Genomic DNA, 18,287 nt, shown 5'->3' with positions numbered 1-18,287 from the left:
GATGTGAAGGGAAGAGAGGGGAAGATCCTCTGTCCCAGACTAACCTCCCATTTAATGTCCAGTTCTCACAAAAGTCAAGTAACCAGGAGCCTGAACACCCTCACAGCAGCACCAGTTACACGACACATCCCAGAAGAACTGAAAGATTATTTGGTGCTTTCATAAAAAAGAAAATGCTACAGCCCTCACAGACATACGGGCTAAACTGCTGCTGGTACAAGCCCCTTCTTCTAGGAAAATTGGCCATTATACATTCAGCTCATCTCCATATTGCCATTAATCCCACCACGGAGATACAGACACTTCCCTTGTTCGTTCCCTAAAGTGAATGTAGAGTGTAGCAAGAGAGAGAAAGAGATGAGGCACCTCCTCTGCCTCTCTGGGAAAAGCTTTTCTTGGTAAATGGGTACACACCGGGGACAAGCTGGAAGCACAGATCCTAAATCCCAGGCAAATCTGGGCTTTGTTTTGTTGTTTTTCTCCCTCTCTTTTAAAAAGTCTCCTTTCAGAAATTCCTCCTCTAGTTAAACAAAGCCAAGGTAAAGAAAAGCAACTAATTAAAATGAACTGCCATTACACAATAACCCCTCCCTGCCAAAGGCAAACACAATCTTCTTCCCCAAAAGAACACATAAGCTCTCAGCTAAACAATAATTTCCTTAACCCAGGCGGCAAAGGCTTTCTTTCACCCGCTACCTAAACAAGGAACAAAGCAACCAAGAGGAAAAAGTCGCCTCCCTTTCCCCGTGCCTGCCTTGCCAGAACCTGACATCTCCACGCCAGCGCTGCCCATCGGGGAGGGCAGCGTCTCCTTGCCTTGTACAGCCCGCAGGGCTCTGCCTTCCTCGGGGCAGTGCGCTCATGGGGACGTACTTGGCAACCTGGTGCTGCAGCCAGGGCAAAGGGATCATTAAGGATCACTCCCTGCCCAGTGTCTCCTTGCAGACTGGGAAGAAGAGGCGGCATGGTCCGAAGAGTCCCTCTGCACAGAGAGCTCTCGGCAGCCTCGAGCTCTGGTCTCACCCTGGGCTCAAACAGCTTTTGCGTTTGCTTCTGTGCAAGCAAAAACCCCACTGCTGGGTTGGTTGTCTTCAGTGGCTGAGCCTTGGTTCTAAAAAAGCAGGAACCTGGGCTGCCAGAGAGAAGGGGCAACTACGGTTTACAGGTCTTCACATTTTCAACTTTCTTTGTGGTCCAGCTGGAAAGAGAGGAGAGCGCAAGCGATCCATGCAGAGCACGTGGAAAGCGAGGGGAGCTCTCCCTTCCCAGCAGCAGGGGTGATCCAAGGATCTAGAGGCACGATGCTCAGCTGTGCAGCGTCCCCCACCAGCTCTACAAACCAAAAGCAGATGAATATTTCTCTCACCACAAAGGCCAGGGAAGGCTCCTGTCACCCTGCAGGTAACCTGCGCTCACTAAGCAGAGCACATCTTTGTCAGACAGCATAGCTAATGCGCTGCGTGGGGGAGAGAAAGACAGACAGGGAGTTAATGTGTGTCCTTGACTCCAAGCAAGTTGAGAGCTGCAACAGAGAGTAGGAGAGATCTGGAAAACACCCAGCTGCTTGTGGGGGCTGCCACCAGATTCTCCCTCCAGCTTGCAATCAGTCCTGTGGGTAGGGAGAAGGGATGCAGGCTCCAAGCTGATGCCAAGGGAAGAGTGCACGGCGGGGCAAGTGAGCAGAAAACTCCCAGCTCAGCTGCAGCTGCGCCAGCTCGAGCCGAGCCTGCTGCTCACGCCTTGTCACCATCCCACCCCTGAGAGCAGCCCTGCTCAGACCCGCCGTGGTGATCTGCTTGTGAACGCTCCCCAAGCCAGCTCTGCCAGAAAGGGCTGCTGTTTCCCATGCTTTAAGTGTGCACCGATGCTTTGCTTCTGCCTCCGTGCCCTGCTGTGAGGGATGGATGTTCTGGGGTGAGCCACGAGACTCAGCATGAACCTAAGGGAGGGAGAGCCTGGGCAAGCAATGCCAGCAGTGCCTGGGCAAGAACCAGCTCCATCGACCCAGCTCCCAGGTCTTCGGTGCCCAGCAGCCACCCAAATGATGTGTGCAGCCTGCTCGCTGTGTTAGGGGCACGGATCAGCCCCAGAGCTCTGACCCCAGCCCTTTGTTATGGCACTCGGCTACAAGAGTGCCTCCTCACCTGGCCGGCACGAGCTCCACAAGCCTTTGCTGTCTACTGCACTCTCCTGGTTGCAATTTTTAGCTCAATCTATGACCTAAAACTCAAAACTCTTCCAGTGGTTTATGCAGGAGCCCCTGGGCTCACCCCCCAAAACCCAGCTCCATCCCTCCGTGGCTGCTACATGGCTGGGAGGACAGAAGTGGGGCTGGGAGCAGCACGGGGCTGCCTTCTGCGACCTCAGGACACGCACGTTGAGGCCACCTCCTGCAAAAGGTCAGGTCCCCGACCTCATCGTGTTCAGAGCACGAAGAGCGTGCCAGCAGGGTTTGCACACAAGCCTCTTTTACTTTGTGCTGCGCAGAACAGAGGCACGAACAGCTACTGCCTGCGCTGCAGGAAGGGACCTGACAGCAGAGGGGCATTAGCTTTAGCTGAAATACAGGAACTTTAGTTAAAAAGGGGTCTAAAGATGGATCAAACGCTCATCTGATCACATCTTCAGCTACAAAATTTCCCCTTTCTCCTAGCAGTTTCTTTTACCTGCATCCAGGCAACGGGAACGAGGCTCACTGCTACAGTCATTATTGCACACACCGCTACGACCTGCTCGAGGTAATTCCTACTCTGGGGCAGGGGAGCGGGAAAGCGCCGGCGTTTGGAACAGCTCCTGCTCAATTGTCTGGAAGGTGATTGAATGCTGTAGCACTTAGATCCATACCAGCAGCCAGGCGGGAGCGGGTCAGAGGTGACAGAGAGGATCTTGCCATGTGAATATAGAGTTTAAAGAGAAATATTTCACTCTGACCCCATTTAAAGCCCCACGTGCGGTGTGAGCAGGAGGAACATGTCCACAGAGAAGCTGTCTGTGCCATGATGCCACCCACAGCAGCATCCAGAAAGGAAATGCCTCGGTCCCAGGCTTAGAAACTGCCCCAACCTTTGCACCAGAGGGGAAGAAGGGTGCAGGCATCAACTCTACCCACCCCGAGCACGGATCCCACACTTCTGCTCCTTTGATCTCTGCTTGCTGGCATGCAGCCTCGGACGGCTGATCAGCCAGATGCAAGATATGGCCAGGACCTTGAACCTCCTGCAGTTATTGTATCTGAACCATCTTGCCTGTCACGCAGGTTAGGAAACAGGACCAATACTCTGCATGGCAGCGAGCACGCTCTAACACAGACCCAAAGGCAGTTTGAAGCCTTTTTATCAGTAAGCGATAACACCTGGACTTTGAGCATATATTCAGCTTATTTAGCAATTAGTAGTTAATTCTTGCTGATAGAATGTGTGAACTGCAAGCAAGAGGGGTTCTTGGTCTCCTCTCCGAGTGCTCTTGGATCCTGGACTCCTTGGCAGGAGGAAGCAGCTGACGACAGCCACGGTGAGCAGCTGCTCATGCCCGTGAGGAGCGCTGCCACCCCATCTCCGGATCCTGCCGCCTCCTGACAGGCCTGTGAGGTTATTTGGAAGGAGGCAGCCGGGGGTGGCCTTGTGGAGTTTAATCAAAACTACAGTCACCTCAGGGATCCTGTTGGATATGGCACACGCACAGGTGGGGGCCCAGTGTGCTCCACGGGACGGACAGGTTCCTGAGCCTCGTGAGACGGTGAGGAACACAGCACGGTGCTGTCAGGCTGCCCGGGACAGATGCACCACGGTGATGGGCTTGGCCCAGTCAGATACCTCCAGCACACGGTGCCCAAAGACACTGGCCCAGTGATCCTCAGGTGTGTGGGCATGGACCTGCAGACTCAGCAGGGGAAGGAAAAGCAAGAGACAAAGCACGCGGGATGGCCACGACAATCTAACCAAGCTGTACTGCTAATGCTCCTAGGAAAGAAGTGCTGGACTGTGTGGTTTATTTCTGCTTTGCTTTACTGCATGTGCCCTAGGAGAAAAAACAGACATGAGCAACTCTCTCCTGCTTCCACAAGACCTTCAGAAGAGAAAATGCTCCATCCAGCAGAGCTCCCGCATGCTGAGCTCCTGCAGACACGTGAGGACTGGATCAGGACTGAGCAGATGCATTACAACTTTCCCTCTAATGGCTTGTACAGCACCTGAGGGGCTGTAGGCCTTCCTGTTAATGCTCCACATGACTCTCTGAGCTCTCTGCCCTTTACTCCTGGCCTCTTGTGATGCCGAGTTGAGCCCCTGTTCCTACAGCAGCGTGCAGAGGGCACAAAGCTATTCTCTTGACCCCCACTTTCAGGCTGATGAGATTTACCTGCAGTCACGAAGCAGCTCACAGACAGCAACAGCATCCTAACAGGCTGATCAAGGGCAGGAAGGCAGAAAGCTGCTAAGTCCTGAGGGGACCTGTCAGCTTAAACTTTATCTGCTTGAGGCCTGCAAGTCCTGAGGTAGCCCTTGCAGGGCGTTATGCTCACAGAACAGCTCCCACACTTCGACAGTAGCCCCTCCATTCCGTGCACGAGCCTTCCTCCTTCACAAGGTTTTGTTTCACACATTTTCTTCTCATGAAGCCTCTGCCACGCTGCCAGGTGCACAGGTCTCCGCTGCAGTGTGCCTGTGGTGCTGCAGAGGTGTTGTACGAACACCACGTTACTTCCTGGCCCTGGGACCTGGTTAAGGAGCAGAGCCACATGCTCTGAACCCAGGGGAGCTCCCATCCCCACGATCCTCCAGGGGTGGACAAACCTTATCACGGCAAGGCCACGATGTTCTGTTCTGTAACCCCGGTGCATCGTGGTGCGACGACGCAGCCGCGTGGATCAGAGCTGAGCGGAAGGCACAGGATGGGCACCAAGGACTGCGCAGGCACAGGAACTTGGTTCACTCAACAGAAGATTAAAGTTGCACTGACTCAAGGGAACCTACTCCAGGGTTTGTCTAGGACAAACCTCTCAACACGGGGATGACAGCCAGGGGTTGGCATGATGGCTGCTCGCACACCGGGGGGTCACAGCTCCAGCTCAGCGGGGCCGTTTGTTCTCTGCCTTGATCTTCATCCCTCAGCTGTACTGAAAGGAAGTTTGTCCGAGACAAGCATGTATGGCACACAATGTCAGCTTCAGAACAAGCTGCAAGGAAACAGATTGAGTTCTCTGTGCAAACCAACTGCGAATCCATTCCTTGGTGGCTTCTCTTGTGGGACACTTCAAAGGCACCAAGCATCCACAATGCAGCTGCTGCCCTGGGGAAGGAGCTGTTAAATAGCCTCCGTGAATGAGAAGTAAAAAATTAAGCAGTTAGATTTGGCACGTGCATCACAATAAAGATCCCTGAATGCTCAGCTTCTTATTGAACCTAAGGCGGGCTGTTAATTCGTTATTCACTTCCCAGCCTGGAAGGAAAAGCATGTTATACCCGAGGGCCAGAACCGATGAACAGAGCCATAAATCAAGCAGTTTACAAGACCAGCAATTAGGAAACAAGCCGACAGAAGGGAGAACTCTGTCAGTAATAAAGCAGACACACCACAGGATCTGCTGAGTGCTCAAAGCAACTGGGGACACGCAGTCCTTTCTACACTCCATCTCTAATTCTTCCAGCCATTTGCTGCCTTTTCCCTCTGTCTCCCATTTCCTTTTATTTCCTCCTGCTCCCCTTTCCAGTTTTTCCTCTGTTCTCTTTCTTCTCTCTTCTGAAAAGCCAATCCCTCCTGAGAAAGCACGAACATACCTGCTGAGCCAATGGATTCACCAGCTGCTGCCCAGGAGCAGAAGTACATGCTGGCACCAGCAGCCGCGTGCACACAGCCCCGCGAGCCCTGCACCTGCCCAAGCACTGCAGCGGTACCTGAGCTTTGGGGCAGGGGAGGACATCCCTGCAGGTCCCGGGATGGTGTTGTTGGGGGAACAAGTGGTTGTGGGCAGAGCTGTTCATGTAAGGAATGACTGGGATGCCTCTACGAGCACAAGTCAGGTCTGGCTCCCTTGACTTTGACCACTGCCCCTCCAGCATTTCCTACTCCATTTCTGGCTCCTTCTCCTGACTCACCACTGGAAATCCTGCCCCTGCTTCCCCTTCCAGTTTTACAGCGTTGTGTGCAGCCCTGGACACTGGCAAAGTCAGGCCTGTGCAGCTGTTTTCTGCATGCAGCTCAGGCACACGCATGTGAAACCTGAGTGCAGGACTGGGGTATTTAACCAGGCTCTCTTGCTCGCTCACGTATCCCCTCCTGCCCAGCACACTACTGCATCTCTAGGACATCACATATTTGGGAAATCACAGCCAGCATTGATATATTTTGTCTACATCTGCCTTTGGCACTTGGTATCTGTATAAAGAAGAGAAACATGGCAATTTTAGAGCCTTGTTTTGTCAAGGCAGGAGAAGACCAGATATTCCTCTCATCATCCCAAGACCAAGTGGATCCAGTTACGGCACGAATTAAGACTGTGATATTCCAGTGCAGCCTCAAGGGCCTGGAGGAATCTCGGATCTGTGCCGTTTCTCTATGGAAACACTCGCTGCCATCACCCAGACACCGAGCTATAAGCACAAGCCACCAGATCAGCGTTATCACACCACGGCACGTGCTCAGCCTCTGCTGGCCCAGCACATCCCAGCTCACGGTGCCGACACCTCCCAGGAGGGGGGCTCACAGCCCAGGGAGTTTCCGAAGTAACAAACCCACCTCAGCTGCTGAAGCCTTTTCCTTTTGGGGCCTATCCCCCTTAAAGACATCAGTCCTTGGTCAAGGCTGAGACTTGTGCTAGGCACAAGCATGCCCAGGAAACACTGTGAGCTGCCCTCGTGCTGGCTGGCACAGGCAGAGATGACCCAGCAGAGGCCATCAGCCAGGCTGAGAGCAGCGCGTGCTGGGGAGCACAGGAGCAAGGAGGGAAGGAGGGTGCCCCGAGGATGCCAGGACAAGGCCCCGTGTCACCAGCGACCACAGCTACTTCCCAGGCAGGCTGCTCTCCTCAGCGGGGTGAAGCCAGCCTGTCTTCAGCACATCAGAGGCGCAGCTGATAGGCACTTCAAGGAAACAAAGCGCTGCCTTTGAGTGCACGTTACTCCAGCGCGCTCCCAGCTGTCTGTGGTTTTGATCTCAAATGGCGAGGCTAAAGAGTCGCTAGTCCACAAGAGAAGGAAACATCTCCTCCAAGGCTGAGCACAGAGGGACTAATAATCCACCTCCCCCAGCGCCGGGGCAGGGAGGCTTTGATGAGCTCTTTGGCAAGTGCTGTAGGAAGAGGCTGCAATATAGAGTTAACTAATTAGGTCGCTGCACAGCAAAAGGAAAATAAAGTAGAAATCGTTTCTGTTCAAAGCAGATTCCAGCGAAGGAGAGAACAGCTGCATTACCGGAGACAGGCTGCAGCGAACTCTGCAAGAAATCGGGGAGGGGAATGGGCTTCAAGGTCTTGAGGAAAGCAAATCCCAGACACGAGGCCACCGCAACAAGAAAGGCTCAGCAGCTGGGGAGTCCTTGGGAGATGACGGAAAATCCTCTTCAAAGGATTCTTTTCCCACCCAGATCTTGGCAGGCCACCGCGAGCAGTTATATTTTGCTTATCCAAAGTCTCTTCCAGGCCGGCCAGCTGCAGATTTCACACTCGGAATGGCTGGAGCGTTTCTGAACCCATCCCAAATGTGCTTTGTCCTTTGATGACAGGATCCCAACAGACTGCGTGTGGGGTTGTAGAAGCGTGCCCTCAGGCCTCCCAGTCCGTTATCTGATGGTGCCCTGGGTTCACAGAGCCATGGAAGGGGCAGCAGCAGGTGCCCATCAGGAAGTATCCATGGAGCTATGCTCCTCGTTTCCACCTGTAAGCACTGAGCCCTATCAAGGAGATTTTGTCGGCTTCCTCCTCCTCCTCCTGCACCACCAGAAGGCATTTTTAGCTGCCCATATCGTACAGTAAGGAATAACATGAGAGAGCAGCAACTGCTGGTGCTTTCCCCGTGGGTTTGTTTTCCCAGAAATGGCACGGAGGCTTTCCATGGCATCAGGTAGGCTTTGGAGCAGCACTTGATGGAAATCCAGCCGCTTGGCTTTGCCCCAGATCGCTGGCACCCTGGGAAGGTCAAAGCACCGCAATAAGCCATATGCTCAGCCTTGGCTTCCCCTCCCAGTGCCAAGGCATGTCTGCAAGGGATAAAGCCAGAGGGAACGTTAACTGATCACCACTGAAACGGAGCCTCTGCTTGGCTTCCACCCTAATTAACTATCAGGAGGCGATGCCGGAAGGCCCCCGCATTGCCAATAAAGAATGTGGGGTTGGTAATTAATTAGTAGCCTATTGGGATCCCAGCACCTCTCACCCACAGCCGAGCTCTCCAGATTGATACAAAGGGGATTTAATGGAAACACAGCAGTTTTCCCATTATGGCCTAAAGCAAAACAGAACTAGTTTTTGAAGGAACCTCATTTACAGTCCTCTCACATGACTGATGCTTAGCACCTAACCCTGCAGGTACGGGAATGTATTGGAAAGAAACCTGCCTGCAGAATGCTGGAATAAGAGAGAAAGCCCCTCAGGTAATTTGGTGAGCTATCTCTGTTCACCATCCTCCATGCATAAGAAAACAGCCAGAGCAGAAGGATAACAGAGACAGGTCTTGCACAGTGTATAGCTGGCAGCACTCCTGGAGACTCCTGGCAGCTCATCTCTGCCAAAAGAGCAAGAAAACCCCGCTAAAACAGGACATGGGCATGAAATGGGCATCAGGACATCCTGTCTGGAGGGGTCAGGAAGGGACAGCTTTGCTGGGCTGATAATTGTGAGGCCAAATACCATGACTCCTTCCCGTGGTTGGAAGCTGGAGGTGAAAGGCCTCAGAGAGCTGGAAAGGAGACAGCCAGCAGAAGATCAGGTGGCTCTCATTGCTCGTGTAGGGAGCAGTGATGATGGGTGATGTCTACAACCACGTTGTCAGACCCAGGGGGCAGAGGGAGGTCAGCAAGGGCATGAGGAAATCACATCAAGGCAGTCGAAGGTAAGGGACGCTCAGAAGACAAGATGAGGAGCAGCTGCCAGAGGTCAATGGATGATCCTGGTATAAGACTTCTCTAAGGTTACTGAGGGTTGCTCTGGCTGGAAAAGAGTACAAAGAGGGCATCCTGCTGAGAACAAGATATTCCTGTATCAGAGCCTGAGATAGCACAGTATTGCACTGACAGCAGAGGACAGGCGAGAACACCCCTGCACACCCACAGAAAGAAGCCAGAGCTAGTGCTGACATGATAAAGAGGAAGCCATGTGCACTTGTGCTCTCCCTGTGAAGGGAAAATATGCCTCATACACACTAAAAAGGTGTTAGAAGCACTCAAACAGTTGCCTCAGACCATAGTTTCATTCCCTTATCCTAAACTTTGCAAGTGTCACCTTCTGGTTTTCCTCCAGCTCCAGCCACTCTGCAGTCTTCAGCCCTCTGGTCCAGCCGTGTTCCTCTCACCCAGCGAAAGCTCTGCCTTCTCTGCAGCTACCTCAGCTCTCAAGCCCAAGCTTGCAGTTGCTCCATCTTCCTAACAAGCTCTCTGGCTCATTAACCTTTCATTTTGCTTCTCTTCCTCTGTTCAAGCTGAAGCCTTTCAAGCTCCCTCTCCTGACTTGAATTTCCTCTCCCTTGGACTCTTGCTCAAAGCAGAGGTCTGCCGTGCTTGCTGTGATGTCTGTCAGCAAGTTGCAGCATCTTCCTGACACCAGCAGCTGTGTGCTGGCCGCTCTCACAAGTGGGCTCCATGCTGGGAGGTGCTGTACCCTCTCCCTTCAGACTCCTGCAATGTTTCCAAAAAAATCTTGTCTTTTCCTGTCCAACGGACATCATTTTCACTTCTCTTTGTAGGCCCTCGTTTTTCCCCATACAGAAAGCTGTTGGTACCATGAAAATGTCAGCTTAACCATCAAGAAACAGATCAACTGGTATGAATCATTTGGAAAGAAAAAAAAAGATCAGAACGGAAAAATCTATGATTCATCCACACCTTGGATAGTGTGTGCACTCGTGGTCCCTTCATCTCAAAGGGGATGGCAGAACTGAAACAGATTCCGAAAAAAGCACAACAGATGGTCAAAGACACAGAGCATAATTAAAAGCACAATTACTGAAGGCACAATGAAGTAGGCTCAGACTTGTTAGCGTGTAAGAGGAAAGGCTTGCGGGGAAAAAGTCAGGGTGTGAAGTCATTACTGGTCTGAAGGGGGACTGGCTCTTCACCTTCTCTTCCAAAACAAGAGCTCTGGGCCAGCAATGAAGCTAAGAGGAGGGAGGACCAGCCCCACGCAGCCCACCTTCTCTTAGACCAGGGAGGCCACCCTCCCTCACTGCTTCTGAAGCTGGTATAAGGTCTTAGCTTTGGGCTGGACTGAGGACCAGCCATATTTACCTCTGTAGTTCCCATTTCCCCAAGACTCCCAGCCAAAAATCCTCTCTTCCTTCACATCAGGAAAAAAACATCCCAATGTTCTCAGAAGACAGTTAATTACATTACTGCTGAAGGCCTTTCCTTGCCTTCCCCCATCTGTCATCTTTCATTCATTATGAAGGAAGCAGCCCCCATCTTACATCAGCTCACAGCACCAGTCCACCCACCAGATTTTCAGGGAAGCGCTGCCATGCTTTTCCTTATTCATACTCGTGGAAGGGAGGAACACCCACAAAGCTGATTACTTGTCTTCTTCAAAATCTTGCCCTGTGATTTCTGCAGGAAGTTTGACAGCCATTAGCCCGGCGCAGCACCAAGACCACAGCCAGGATCACTTCGCTGCTCCTCTGTTCAACTCCACAAGGAGGTCCCACAAGGAGCAAGTCCTCTTTGGCCACAATCAGGAAAGAATCTCCTCCTTTGTGCAGATGCTATGAGTAAGAGGAGGGCTTTGCATTAGAGGGAAGCAAGACCTAGAAAACCATGCATTGCTTGCCCTGCCCTCCCAAGAGCCAATCAGTCTGGATGGATACTGTCAAGTGAAACGACAAGAAAGTGTTCTGGCCTCCTTCCATCTCCTGGGCATTGAAGACACGGAAAAAAACAGAGATTTTAGAAAAGATTTCACTCTCAGCTCCAGGATAACCTTTGTGCAGCCATTTTTCACACTGAGGGTAGCTAAACACTGGATAGGGGACCTTGAAGATATAATAAAACCTCTCTGGAGGCCCAGATCACCTGGACCTAATTTTGAAGCTGCCTCTGAGCAAGGGCACAGACCGAAGACTCCCTGTGGCTCCTTTCACCCAACATTATCCTATGACTGTAGGAGTATATGGCCCTGAAACAGCAGGCAGAATTTCACTTGCCTTGTTAACAGCAGGACTTTCCTCCAGGCGCAGAGCACCCCATGGAGCTCAGCTCTCCTCCTCGGCTCACTGGCACAAGGTGCCCACACAGCAGAAGAATCTGGCTCAGTCCCTGTGCTCATTGCCCTTTAGATGCAGGAGAACGGCTCCTGTCTTGACAGCATTCCCAGAGGCTTGTAGATAAGCCAGAACTAGAGGGTGCCCCTGGAAAAGTAATCTGCAGGAAAAGTAAAGTGCTGCTGTGAAATGCTGATTGGTTTGCATTTGAGTTTTAGTGGAAGTGCACTTATATCAAGGTTTGACTCTTTAAAAAAGTTCCAGGTTCGTAAGAGCCTTGCTACAGAAGAGTTCTTGGCAGAGGTGGGGTGTCTGCAAGAGAAACACCAGTTCCCATTGACAGATCCTCAGGATGAGAAATAGCCCTCCTGTACACACACAGACACCTTGGGATTGGCCTCCTGCAAGGACAGATTTTACATCCTCATCTGGAGATCATCATGGAAAAGAAGGGTTTTAGAAAGCCACTTTATAACCCTGAGCATCAGAATAAGTAAACGTGCAGCATCTCACATGCTTTGCTCAAGAGATGAAGTGTCACAGGCTTTTGATGGGATTCCAACTAATTCCACTACGCACACAAAAGCCAGCTTTAACTCTTCCTGTGCTATCAGCCTTAATGTTTTTACATTCAAGCAGATTTTTAGTAAAACCTTCCACAAAACGGCCAAGTGCAGCAATTTGCTGTGCTCACTGCAGCCAAGACATTCTTTAGCCCTTTCTCAGTGCAGCACTAGGAGAGATTGGACCGAGCTGCAGGGATATGGGTGGGAGAAGGTTGCTTCTTGTTGCTCTCCTTTGGGAATGCAGCAAATGTTTTCAGGGGCGTTTTCTGTACTGAGATCAATTGAAGTTGCTTGGACAGTTCTGCTTGGCAGCCTCAGCCAGTGCAGCAGTGTGGTGGAGGAGAGTCCTGCTAGCGGGAAACTCAGCCCTGAAGGCCTTGCTTGGGGTTATGTGTTTCCTGAATGGCATGCAACTAGGGAGGAGTAGACAGAGTCACAAGGGGAAACATCAGAGAGCTCCCTTGGAATAATCCCCTTCGTGGAGAAGGGCTCGAGCAGCTGTAGGCTCTTCCAGATTATACCTTCTGAACCCCCACCCAGGGTCAGCCAGAAAGGGGCTGGGTTCTCATTTCCCCAGCAGCCTGACTCTGGAAACAACACCCACTAACACATGCACACACAGAGAAGGGTTCAGCACTGGATATGCCCTCGTTTTCTACATATGTGATAACAAATGGGTGTGCTTGCAGTCCAGAGAATCCCCTGCTGCCCTGTTCTGCAGCTGGCTAGTATCCTTTTCAATAACCAGTGGATCCTCTAATGATACTCCCTGCATTCTGTGTTCTTGCAGGCAGCCAGCTAGAAGTGCTTATGTGCAGTTAGACCCTGCGTGATGATTACAGATGATAAACGTAATTATTCTGGGTCCTGATTGCCTCTGCTTTCTTCATTCTGTTGCTAATGTGTAAAACCACCCCAACGTTATCAGGTCTGTGGACAAAAGCACTGTGAAGAGACAGCCTTCCTCCTGAAGGAAGGGCCACGTGGTCAGGGAAATGAACAGTGCAATGCAACGAACTGTTCAAGGCACTGAGCTGCAGCTGTGCCAGCCTCCTGCCTCCTGAAACACACAGTCTTTAAGATGCACCTGAGCACTCTGCAAAACCAAGGTCAGAGAGTGATGGGAAGTGGGTTTCATTATTCGGCTGTAAAACCAACAGACAGGAAAACATCAGCGATGAACCAGTTAGACTGACTCAAAGCAGCGCTGTCACACAGGTATCACAGAACGCAGGATTTTAGGAAGCTGAACAACATCAAGTCTCCTGAAGCAGCAAAATGTCCCGTCAGACCTGTTACTAGCATGTGTGAAGCTGGGGGGTGGGAGAACACTTTCCTGCACCAGCCAGGAGCCGACTGCCTTCAGATTTGCAGCAGCAGATGGAATCCAGAGCACAGATCTCTGACTTCTGTTCTGAACCAGAACCGGGACCTGATGCACCAGCAGCACGGTGCAGGGAGGCTCTGCTCTGCCCCATGAGCCCAGATCTGCTCAGCCAACCCTGGCTTCTGGGGGATCTGCCACGTGCTGAGCAGCCACGCTTGGACATGGGTCCATGGAGCACCAAACACGTGCTGTGACACTGAGCAGGACCTGCACAGGGGAAGCACCAGATGGCAGGGCCACTCACTCTCTGGTCTTCTGTTGTCTTCTCTGTACTCCCATATGGTCCTGTTCGTAGAGCTGGGGGTGAACTCCCTTTTATACGATCTGTTCCACATGCTGCGGGACAGAACTGGCAAGGTCTGGGCGTCCTGAAGAGTAACATAATCTTTCCTGCTAATCCAGGAGAAGGGTGGTATTGGGAGAAGGCTGAGAGGCAGAAGGAACAGCAGGGCTGGCAGAGCTGATGCTCACACCCAGCAGCCCTGTTTCCTTCCCGCATGACCTGGCTCCTCAGAGACAGCCAGTGCCTGGGACAGAGCACTCTGGAAAACAAGGAGTTCTTTAAGTTTTCTTATTAGATAAATAAATCAATCCAGCGATCACGAGGCCCTGAAGCCAAAGTGGCCAAGGATAGGAGAAGCTAGAAAAGCTTCAGTGAGAACAGGTAACAAGAGACGTGTTTACCACCGAGGAGAGACAAGGCTTCTAACACTAGCAGGCTGCTGCACCACAAACATTCCCTATGGCCTGGTATGGCTGCACAGAGATATTTACACGTACAGGCAGGGAGACGCCAACCCCTGGCTGGTGAACAATCAACTTTTATCCTCTCCAGACCAGCAAAGCCAAGATTTCAGTAAACACGCAACCCCAAAAATGTGCCTGCGGATTGGGTAGAGCAGAGCCTGTGCTCTCCTTGCCAAATAACAAAGCCATTCTCCTGTGGGTGGTTTCATGGTGAGGTTTCTGTGGGGAGGAAGTGTTTCTAGTGGTCAAGGCAGGGAGCAGGGGTTCAGCAGACCTGGCTCCCATCCCTGGCTTTAGGCAAATCAGGGGAGCTCTGACTGCAGCAAATGCGCGCTCTCGCAGGAGTCACTGCTGCCCTCTGCTCACCTCTCCTTGCTCAGGCACAAATTGCTCCTCTGAGGAACAGAGATGCGGGCTTTTCCCCACCTGACAGCACTTCCTGACCTTGCAGGGTTATTGCGGAGCTCGCGTGATTGATGCCTGAAAGACTGGCAGAGCTCTTTGGATGACAATCTGTCTGGAAGGTATTGGAAGACGTGCACATGCAAGTGCTGACACGTGAGAAGGAGACACGCATCTCACACGCACTCTTTACTTCCCTCCACGCTCACAAGTCTCTACCCAGACTTGCTGCATCCGCTACTCATGCATTTAAATATTTACAAGATGGGTCTGCAGAAAACCTGTGTTTCAGAGCAGAGTAGCCAACACTCTGGCTGAACAGATGCCCTTACAAATACCCAGCCCACCTCCCTGCTTGCCCAGACTCCACATTTTACTCACAAAATCAGCGAACGTGAAGCCAGGCTGAAAGCCTACGGCAGATACAACCCAGCTCTACTCAGTTCTGATGGGCTGGTGCCAGTGACCTCCCCTGGCCCCTGCATCGTTCCCTCTCCACTTCATCCACAGATGTCATTAACCTGCTGCTTATCCCCTCCTCCAGCTCATTAATGAAGACACTAAAGAAGACTGGACCTAACCCTGATCCCTGTGGCATGCCATTAGATAAACACCTCCTTGAAGAGTTCCCATCAACCTCTTATGTATGAAGGACTGTTGTCCTGAGGTGTGCATAGCTATTAGAGCTAATGACTTCACCTGTCACAGCTTATTTGCAGTGAACCCCACAGGGAGAACCCACCAACCGCATCAACAGTTTGTGAAGACAAAAATGAAAGAAGGAACACCACATTGTCACCTAGGATGGCTCTGTGTTTAGCGGGCTCACCGGCTTTGTCTGTTTACAATGTTTTATCTGACTGCTGTTTGTGATTTCTCTCCTAATTTTATCTGCATGCTGTTATTTTTTTTTAAATCTTCTCTTACCTTGTTGGCTGCATTTCAAAAATAGGTGGCATGAGTCAACTGCAGTGGACCAGTGTAAAATCTTGTAAGATACTTCCCTCAAGTGGAGGGAATAAAAATCACTCAACTGCGTGTCACAGGCTCTGAGGTACCTCAGGTAGCAGGAGATAATGGGAGATGGACACCTAGATGAGGCAGAATCTGCCAACCTGCTTGAAAGGTGCTAGGAGCGTAGAGAAATTATCAGTGATACTGCAAAATAAACCTCCCTGCTCTACAAATGTCAGGGCACACAAGACAACACCCAGCCACCCTTTGTAGCAGATACCAAAGGAGCATATGCTCTGACAACCTGTCAAGTTACTACATGGACAGCCAATGTATATCCACGAGCAGGTTTTAAAAAGTCCTGCATGCAAGCTGAGCTGAGCGTGCCGAGTGCTCCTACATGATGTTTCAGCAGACGTGGAAGAGGCTGTGGGGTGAAATACCTGAGCCCTGTACAACAAGGGGGCCTTGTCTAGCAGAGCCTGCAGCAGGGCTGCGAGGGACAGATGGGAACGGAGCGAACCAGATACAGATTGCAGTCTGTTAGTAGAGCTGGTGTGGGTGGTATCTATACTCACCCTAAGGCTGATGTCTGATCTCATGATCACTGTTTTCCTCAAAGCAGGCAATGAAACATGAACAAAGAATTCAGATCTCGCTGTAGTTTTACTGTTACGATGATAGCAGCTCAGCTCTGGTCTCTTCCGTGTACATTGAACAGGAGAACATTTCATCTCCTGCAAATGAAAAGAGATAAGAAGGGCTTAGCACAAGGCAGGATTTGTCTCTGTAACTGATCAGTCCAACAAAGGGAAACACAAACCGTTTATTACAGAAAATGAGTTGTGCCATCGAGGCAGATGCCTGCAATTATTTCTGTTAAATATTATGTTTCATTAACTGTAAAATATATAATTAATAAACTTGCCCCCTCGTTTTTGTTAAGTTTCACTGCAAAGACCTTATTACTGGAATAAATCTTTCTAGCAGCGCATGTTGACAGAACAGAGGAAGGTGCACGCCCCTGTGTGTGTGATAATTTCCTTATGCGAAACTGAATTATTAGGGAGGAATAATCACCTCTCTTCACAGCTACGACTGTAGATACACCCCACTCCGAGACTCGTTGATTAAGCTCATGCCTCTTAGAAGCAGGGAAGAAGACACCGCTTTGGCTGGCAAAGATGATTTGATCTGAAAGCCACCACGCTCTTCTTTCACTGGCAAGTCTGCAGAAACAAAACGTAAAACCTGATTTTTGATTCACTCCATTAAAACAGTCCATTAAAAAAAGTCTTCTGCCTATAAAGCTGTTCAGAAAGACCTCTGTGGTTAGGCTGCTACCCAGACTCTTTTATAAGCCCTGTGTTCATCTACCTCACAATACTGTAGTAGAGCTGCAGGACTGTGATTTGCTTTCCACATACATCAGAACTGGTTAGATTTGGGGATGTTTGGTGATGGCTGTTAAACCATACCAATTAGAAATGCTTCAAAAATGCTGCTGAAATTTGACTCCAAGCATAAAATTCCCCTTAGATTTTGTCTCCACTTGTGATCTTTACCTCAAGCTAGTTGATTGCCAGTTCACCAAGGGTAATTAAAATATTTCCAAAGGCTGTTCTGGGCAATCTTTTTTGCCTTGCTGCAGGCTACAAATGTTCGTGGTTTGCCCTAGGCCGATGTTCATTCCTGCCTGAGTTGGCACAAGTGGCGACGCATGCCAAACGAGGAGGAAAGCTGCCTCCATCACAATTCTCCCCTCCCAGGGCAGGTGGCAGAGAGAACAGGAGACCAGAGGTGGAAGGAAGGAGTGCACAAGCACTCACTGGGTACAACTTCTGAGCACCGAGGAGACAATAAAACTTTGGGAGGAGAAGAGGGCTGTATGGATTTTAATAAAGCCCTGTGATCTCACTGTTCTGAGGTGTCTGGATGCCCCTCAGCAGAGCCAGGAGGCTTCAGAGATGAGGGAGGGCAAGTGCGCTGCAGGTCGTGTGTGCTGGGAAATGCACGAGCCCTGCCTTGCAGCAGGTCAGGCCTCAGGATGCTGCACAAGATAACCTCACCCTGCTGCTGCCCTGAATCTAAAGAAAGGGGCCCATTCTCCGCATCATTTCAACTAGCACTTAGGAATGTTAAAACAGCCAATCAATTTGATTACACAGAAATTTTAGAGTCAGCAAATTATCTAGTTAAATGATGCGTATAGAAATGTTAATTCAACAGCAACTGAAACCTTCTTAAATTTCTTACCATCTGAAGGCAATAACCCTATATGAAGAAGAAAAGTGAGGGGCTGCACATTCTGTCCTTGCAGAAGAAATCATAACAATATTTTAGATATTGCCTGTAACGTAACCTCTTCGCAGTTACACAAATAGCACAGGTTGAGATTGAGTTTGGAAGTACAGCAATGGAAGCTCTGAAATTGCATTACACAACCATTTGCCATGGTTTTGCTCCAGGGGAGGGGCTCATAGTTCAGCTCATCTTCATCAACACGTCTCTCTGCATAACCGTTGTGTATGAAAGTATAATTTTACTTTTGTATACAGAAGTATGATGACACTTGGCTGTATGACCCGCACACCCCTGTCCCTCAACAGCTACGAACCCCTCTGTACATACACGCCGACCCTGCTGACTATCAGGCATTATTTTGTTCCACTGGATCCCTGCTGGGTCAGACCACGCACACTGGAAAACGAAGATGGAAAAGTTAAGCAGCTGAACTCTCTGGCTCTTGGGCCGCACAAGGGGGAGGGAAGAGGGAGGCAAAGCATCTGGCTTCCCTGCTTCTCTAACAGCCTGGCGGGAAGGCTGCTGTCAATT

General features: G+C 50.7%; 1 long non-coding RNA gene across 1 annotated transcript in view; it reads right to left on the bottom strand.

The window, feature by feature from the left end:
• The window catches only part of LOC311442849, a 98,081-nt gene that overhangs the window by 35,611 nt on the left and 44,183 nt on the right, over nucleotides 1-18,287 (bottom strand). Inside the window, exons 6-7 of the long non-coding RNA XR_014696905.1 lie at nucleotides 16,533-16,681; nucleotides 16,031-16,189 (exon numbers count right to left, since the gene is read on the bottom strand). This is a non-coding gene — a long non-coding RNA (uncharacterized lncRNA). The remainder of the gene's footprint in view (nucleotides 1-16,030; nucleotides 16,190-16,532; nucleotides 16,682-18,287) is intronic.

This window comes from Aythya ferina, assembly GCF_964211825.1.
Source record: "Aythya ferina genome assembly, chromosome: 11".
NCBI lineage: Eukaryota > Metazoa > Chordata > Aves > Anseriformes > Anatidae > Aythya > Aythya ferina.
Note: the sequence above shows the minus strand (reverse complement) of the source record. Positions and strands in the feature narration are given on the sequence as shown.